Raw genomic sequence first — 8,349 nt, forward strand, 5'->3', positions numbered from 1 at the left:
TTTCAAATGGTTACACTAGACATTACATGTCATATCCCAGATTTATTCCAATTTAATATATAAATTGGTATTTTATCACTTCTCGAAGCATAGACATTGTAACATTTTACTTTTACTTTTCTTTCATCTTATTAAACTTATTTTGTGTATTTAAAATTTTTAATAGTCACTAAGAAATAGAAATAGACTAGTCCCAATTTTATTTATGTGAACTTCTGAATCTCAAAGTTGTGATACAATAAAATGTTTTTGAAGTTTGTTTTGTTTTTAATGCAGCAATACCTAACTGGCATGGATTTTGATACCAAAAGTGGTATGTTGCTGTAATAGAAATCTGAAACATGGGACATTAAGTTTGAGACTCAGTAATAAGGACAAGCTTCAAGGACCCCCAGGACAATTAGTGAATGCTGGAAGGAATTTCTTGGTGTACTTGAATGCATTATGAAAATATCACTGATATATGAGATTGAGACTAAAATCCCCATACACTTTGTTTTATTGTTGTCTACAAGGACTGTATTATAATTTCATTTAATTAACTGGTCCACATGAAACTGAACTTGTTTTCAGTACCAAATCAGAATATACATTAGGCCTTGATCATCATGAAAAGACATAACTCTAACTTGTCCATTAGTCCGGTGGTATAATTTCAAGTTCATCAATTATCTGTTCTAACTCATAATTATTAAAATTATACCTTATTCACATTTATAACCTTTTAGTTTCCCTTTAAATAAATGAGATCAAATAATGTGTAGATAAAGTTTCTGAGGAACTCTAAAACTACCCACAAACAAACTACCCATTTTCTTTTTTGGAACTCATGAGACTGCTTGTTTAGGTCCAAAGGATATAGTTCCTTACTCAGAAAAAAAACGAAAAGTACGAAAAACCAAATAAACAAAAGGCTTTAATGAATGTTTATGAGAGATAGATAACAATACAAAAGTGAAAATTTCAAGTCAGCAGCCATCATCTAAGCAATCTAATGCATCATCTGATGTTCAAGTTGAAGAAAAGCAAACTAATGTTTCAAAAGTGGATACTGACCATGAAGAAAAAACCAGCGAGGAGGATGTGACTAAAGCGACAGACATAGCCACTCCGAAAGCTGCCAGAAGAGAGAGAAAGAGAAAGGCAGGAAAGCAAGTAGAAACCGAGGAGGCGGGAATAGTGACAACAGCAACAGTATCTGTGAATCTAAAAGCAAGTCCTCCAAGAGGATGACTTTGCAGTCTTGAAGTCAAGACTCCAAAACCAACAGGCAGAGCCCGAATGATAAAACAGACCTGTCCTTCTGAGAGTGACATGGTAATTGAAGAAGACAAAAGTAAGAAAAGGGGGCAAGAGGTAAAAACAACTTAAAAACACAGCTTAAAAAACATGAAGAAGGCCAGAAAGAAGATAAGCCAAGAAAAGAGCCAGACAAAAAAGGGGCGGGGGGTGGGGTGAGAAGAAGATGAATCAAAAAGGAAAAAAAAAAAAGCTTAAACGGGGTTTACATCAACCTCTGATTCTGAAAAGGAAGACGATGATCAAGGAGAAAAGAAGAGAAAAGGTAGAAGAAACTTTCAGACCGCTCACTGAAGGGATATGCTGAAAGGCCAACCTAAGAAAGAGGCAGCAGATAGGAAACGCAAGCAAGAGGAACAAATGAAACTGAGCAGCATAATAAAGATGCAGGAAAGAAGCCAGAAGTTAAGAAAGTGGAGACGCAAGAAACGGCAATCGATTCTTGATTTCAAAGACTACATGCTGACATTTTTTAAAAAAATCACTCAAAACTGATCATCTTGATGTGAACAGGTGTATTGAGGACTTGGATAAACTTACTTCAGGTATACTACAACAAGCTCAGAAACACACAGAGATGATCACAGTGCTGAAAAAAAGACGGTGATTTAAAGTGAGTCAGATTGTCATGGAAAAGTCTACAATGTGCTATAACAAGTTTAAGAACTTGTTTGGGTGGGTGAAGAAGATTCTGTAATAAATCTCTTGCCAAAAAAAAATAAAAATGTTTTTGGTCAATGAAGATGCTGAATAAATCTCTTGCAAAAAACCCACAAAACAACAACAACAACAAAACAGCAAGAGGAAGCAAATAAAACCAAAAATGAAGGGAAGCAGAGGCCAAAGAAAAAGCTAGAAAAGGAACAGACAGGTTCAAAGACTCCAAATGGAGATTTGATGCTCAAGACAGTGAACAACCACAACATAATGGAGATGGCAGTGAAGAAAGCAAAGGTGAGACCAGCAGTAAGAAAAAGCCATCCTGTGAAGACAGAGAGATAGAAGGATCTCTTTAATGTTATCTTACACGCTAGATAAATAGGTTGACATACCTGAAATATAAAGAACATTTGAGAAGTTTGTAATAGTTTTCACGTGAACTATTTAGACTGCTGAAAGTTTTAAAGTTTCATAAGCATAGGTTTTGGCATTTAAAACTTGTTTTGAGGGAGAAAATCTCTTTATCTTTGTTTTGTTTAAAATAATGAAACATTGCTTAATTGTACTTGTGTAGTAATAACAGCTACATTATATGGTAAATGTGAGGGAAAATTCATTTAGGAAATGTTGAACTGCTTTTCCAGACATTAGTTGTAACATATTTTCAATTAGTGTCTATATGTTAATGTGAATTGATAATAGAAAGAAGTTACATTATTAAAACTGCTATTTGTATAAAGCTTTGCTCTCTACCCAAACTGGTGGGTTTTGTACATAGTTTTTAAAAATCTTTGATATACCAGACTGTCTTTTCACTGTTTGTGGGTTTTGTAGAAGTTATGCATGTTTATGGTGGATAAAATGTTACTTCAGTAAAAGTACTCAATTCTTTTGTCTGAAGTCAATCTCAAAGTCTACATTGTGCTACATTATCCTGTTGAGTTGTAACAATGTGCAGTCTGTATGCCATTTTGTATGACAAGTAGATATCCAACTGTAAAAGTATATCTTGTATACTTTTACAAGGTATAAAACTCATGTTAGCTCTTGAAGTGAATTTAATTTTGTGGCTGGGAATTCAGTGAAGTCACATGACTTTCCTGCAGACAAAGAATAGGTATGTATAGGAATGATCTGTCTTTAGGGTTCAGTCATCTAAGATCCTTTACAGGCACGAGTATCTGCAACTGAAAACTAAATAATAAAAGTTACTTTTTAAGACATTTCTGAATTTTTTTTAAAAAGTCAGTCATTAAGGATATCACTAACTACTATTTATTATTATTATTATTTGTATTTTAATTTATTAGTTTCAGGTGTACAAGACAAGGTAATACTTAAACTTTCATCATTTATATCCCTCACACTGTGAACCCCCCTCTCCCATCCACTATCCCTCTGACCTCACACCGAGCCATCACATTATATATATAACAATTCATGATGCCTGCACAATACATAAAAGTAAATGTCATGTAAGGGAACTAACATTTTTGAAAGCATGGCTATATCAGAAGGGAATTTTTATTTCTGTGGCATACACGTGACAGGATTGCAAAAAGTGGAAACGGTGCTCTGAGGCAGTAAGCAAAATAAAGGAGTATGTTTTGAAATTCTGTATATTCATGTATGTGGACTAAAGTAGGGATAACCAAGGATAACAGATAAAGTTTAGGGGTAACTTAAAAAAACATTTCTAAGATATTTTGATTAGGTCTGTTGGTGGCTTTTAGTAACTAAAAGACACTTTTCATGTTTTGAAACTGAACATGGAAAAAGGCTTTGAATACTTCAGTGTTTACATGTGACATGCATTGTATGTTATGACCTCTCAGATAATTGCTTTCACCTATAGATGAAAAGTTTGAATTATTTCAATAGTTTGGAGCTTTGCTTTTGAGAAGTCTTATAATGGAACCTAGGACCCACTGTTTTCAGGGAACTCTTGCTATTATATCTGTTTGGTCCATAGTACAATTAAAATTTGGTCTAGGAAGATTTAGTCTAGGAAGCCATAGGTGTCATCATGTAAACTAGTTTTGATTAAAGAATTGTTCTATTAAAAAAAAAAAGGAACCTGAAACCCCTCTTAAATTAGATAAATATTTTAAAATTGTTTTGCAAGCACAATGTAAAGACTTTTTAATTGTTTAGTGACCATGGTTTCTTTTCAAGAACTTAATGGATTCAGGTGTATACGTTAATAAGGTAATGAAAATACAGATAGTTGCTATACTGACTCCTCACTGAATAGTGAGAAAGTTGTTTCTTGATAGATAAAACAAAACTATAAAAGTAATAGCATTATTTTTAAAAAATGAAGAAAGTATTGCTTCAAAAGATACAGGGTATCACAAAATTTTAAGTGTTGAGTCTATTAATAGTTGTAGAGGAAAGATGTATTGTTTAGGAAAGGAATTATGCTTTAAAAATTAGTTATCTTCCACTTTCTGAACAAATTTTATATATTCTGCGTTGAATAACTTGGTGGTAAGACAAACCTTTGGCCTCTTCCCACTCCGTAAGTTTCTCTTGTGTAGTGACAATGAAGCAGAAATTCTAATTAAACTAATCAAAAAGTGCAGTTTGGGATGATGAATTTTGTTTACAGAAAAACTAGTGAAGCTGCACTGGTCAGAAAATAAATCATTGTCTAGTAAAAAAAAAACCCAAAAAATGAGTCAATAGGACAAAATTTTCTGTCCGTAATATGCTGAACATATTTCAATAATTAAAGTTTCTTTCTTCCATTTCACAGGTTTTACATTTCTGCCATCTGTTTGAGGTAGACATAGGGTTGATGTCTAATCATCTCAAGCGCAGCATTTTTCACATGTAGATTTTCCGGAGTCATAAAGTGTCTTTAACCAACAGCTAAGTGGTTCACTTGATGTTCAGACATCAGGCTTCAGGCGCAGTTCTCGGAAAAGAATTTGGTGGCTTGTGATAGTCATAATTGCTGTTCACTAAATATTCCCACCCCCTATCGCTGCACTTTCCCTTTCAGTCCCATAGTAGGATTGCATTCCTGTCTCTTGTGTTTGAGACAGCTTGATGCCTAGTTTTGGCCAATGAGTCATAGGCATTTAATTGCTGAAACCAAAGCTTGGCATTTACTTGCAAGAGCACACACTCTTAGAGTCTTCCTCTTTCCTCTGACATAGAGGCCAACATCATGCGCATCAGCCGCTACTCCATCATCCTGAATCCCTGAGTGACTGCAATAGCAAAGGTCCATGATGAGCACAGAACATAAACAAGAAAGAAATCTTTGTTGTTTTATGCCTCTCAGATACTAGGGGTTGTTTGCTATAGCAGAGACCCTCAGCCTTAGCCCATATCACCCATGATTTTCAAACTGGGTTTCAATCCATAAGAATGAACACATTACTTTGTTTTGCAAAGACACAGTAGTGTATTAATCTAATGGAGAGATATTTTGTGTGAAGGGCTCCAATTGCAGGTAAATTTACTGTCCAAAATACCTCCACATCTTTATTCATATTACTTCAGTTTCTCGTTTAATTGCATGAAAAAAAAAGTTAAAATTTTAAATAATAGGCTTATCACAGTCTTGTTTTAAGTATGGTCTACCATCAACAGCACCACAATTAGTGAGTTTGCTTATTAATATGTGGATTCCCCCAAACCTCATGCCAGCTATTGAATCTGAATTACAGGAGAATTGAGACTCTACAGAAAATCATCACTTTAAACAAGTTCTATTTTGAATATATTTCTAGTATATATTAATGTTTGAGAATCACGGCATTACATAATATTTTGATACCAAAAATATGACCACATGTATTTATGACCACTGAAGTATCAGCCAACTCATGTAATTTCTAGTGTTAAAAAAACTGGTGATCAATACATTTGTAAAAATTGGTCAATAAACAGTACTTTAGACACCAAATGGGGTATTATTTTTGTCTTGGTCCTGAAAAACTAGGGAATAGTTTTTGTGTCTGATTTAACTTTTTGCTTACAGATTAATTGTTAAACTGTATTTCAGTGTCTTCTTGTATCCAAATAATTCAAAATGGTGATGTGTATATTTATAAGAAAATATAATCGGATCTGTTGTAGAGTGATGATTCAAGTTTTCTTCACCTGTGTGTTGTCAAAAGACAATCCTATCATTTTCTTTGTATGAGGTATATCATAATAAGTTGCCCCTTTCTCAGAGGTATTTTATTTTATTTTTTATTTTATTTTATTTTTTATTTTACAGCTTTATTGAGGTATAATTGATATACAAAAAACTGTATATATTTAATGCTTACAATTTTTTTAATAGTTTTATTTTATTTTATTTTATTTTTACATCCCTCACACCGTGAACTCCCCTCCCCCCATCCACCACCACCCCGACCTCACACTGAGCCATCACATTATACACAGAAAATTATAGTTGGCATTCATTAATGTCCAGCCTTCTCAGAGGTATTTTAAAGACTACAGTATGAAGGCATTATCCAAATTGACATTGTTCTACCATGCCAAAGTCTGGAAATTTATTTTGTTTCTTATAAAATCGGGTTATGATTTTATCATAATTGTATTACACTTGGCAAACAGAATCTACATTATTGGCAACTCAGACATCTTATTGGTCTCAAAGGTCATTATCAACTAGTATGAATTTGACTAGTGAAACTTTTTGTGGGGAAATGTTTGCACAGATATATTTTTGCAGTTTGGTTACGATGTTGTGATGGACACAGATATAGTTTGTGTACATCTGTTATATATTGCCATTCTAAGACATTTTAAACAGAGGTAATCAATAGCTAAATGAATGTATTTACCCAGATGAGAGAAGAACCAGCATGAAAGTATCTCAGATTTCCTAAAATTTGGGCATGTGAGTCCAATTCATGTGAATTGATACCATAACACAGCGGTTCAGTAAAGAAGTTTTGGAATTAGATCTAAGGGTTTAAATTCTGGCTTGGCTATTTACTTATGTGGAAGGAAACCATTACTGCCAAGATATTTAACCACTCTGGACTTATTCTTTTTTATTTTTTTAATGAAAATAATAATGATATTTATGTCACAAGGTTGTTATGAGGATGATACTATGTGTAGAGGCAAAGCCCTTTAGGTCTTGGGTACATAGTCAGTGCTTTACAAGTGCTGGCAGTACTTGCAAATTCCCACAACCCTGAAAAATAAAATCTTGAACCTAACAGATTAGAATTATAATCTTCCTGAGAATATTTTAATTTTAACTTAAACATCATTTAGTAGAATTATCTTTTACTATGTTGGAAGATTTACAGAGAAAGTTTTTATTTTCTACAATTGTTTTGTAACTTTGTATGTTATCATTTATCTTTCATTCTTTTAAAGTTTTATGTTCGTGCACCTATCTTAAATTTATTGTTTTTTGAGGAAAATAAGAGGGTTGATCTCATCTATGTCCTGAAGGATTAAATGTTTAATGAAGGTAGTATTTATGGGACTAAGATATTTTATGATTAAAAAACAAATAAATGGCTAGCTGAAAATAAAGTAATATATTGAAATCACTGAAAAATAAGGCGTTTGAGACAAGATACTGGATAAGTTAGCCTTTGAGCTTCTTTCCCTGATCTTAATGTTAACACATTTCTTTTAAATAATTCAACCCAAATTTTATAAAGCAATTAAAATAAATCAAAGAGGTTTCTGAATTTCTTGTTCCCTTAGGTATCTTCCATATTTATGATTTTAAAAATGCATGAATCATTTGATCAGTGTTGACAGACATTCCATTAAGAAGTCTTAATATTTACAATAGGCATTTATATCTAGATTTTTAAAAAATGTATTACAAAATATCATTTCCATTAGAATATATCTGTTTAATGAACCACTATATTTTATTTACTATATAACATACTTATTTTTTTGGGGGGATGGAGGCTCAGAGAAATTGAGAAATGAAAGTCATATTAAATGAAATTAATATTCCTATTGGAAAATTTGTAAATTTCATATAATAATGCCATGACATATTACAAAATTATGCCATACTTTGACTAGAATTATAATATAATATTCTATATTTTTCAAATGAGTATAACTGTATTTATAATCTCAAGTGAAGAATAGTTTTTGTAACAAAAATAATGGTTACTTTAATCTTAAGTTTTACTGTGTATCTTTGACTAATGGTGAAATATTGCTTTTATTTCTCTAATGTTTAGAGCAGGAATTTATAAGCCAGAGAATAAAAATAAAAGGCAACCAGCAGCCAGAAATCAATAGCGAGTATGAAATGTTTAAAATGCTTTTGCTTTTTAAATGTTTCCAGGCAACATGATTTGAACAATAATGGACAACAGTATTAGTCAGGATGGCTTGCATTATTTCTTAAACTAATCACAGGGTGCAGTT

The 8,349-nt window shown here is 32.6% G+C and overlaps 1 pseudogene across 1 annotated transcript; it reads left to right on the forward strand.

The window, feature by feature from the left end:
- Positions 1-291: 291 nt before the first annotated feature.
- On the forward strand, positions 292-2,315 carry LOC308498545 (PC4 and SFRS1-interacting protein-like; annotated as a pseudogene). Its single transcript has 3 exons — positions 292-313; positions 779-2,025; positions 2,098-2,315. The product of its transcript is annotated as a PC4 and SFRS1-interacting protein-like (transcript).
- Positions 2,316-8,349: the final 6,034 nt, after the last annotated feature.

Source organism: Rhinolophus hipposideros, assembly GCF_964194185.1.
Source record: "Rhinolophus hipposideros genome assembly, chromosome: 6".
Lineage (NCBI taxonomy): Eukaryota > Metazoa > Chordata > Mammalia > Chiroptera > Rhinolophidae > Rhinolophus > Rhinolophus hipposideros.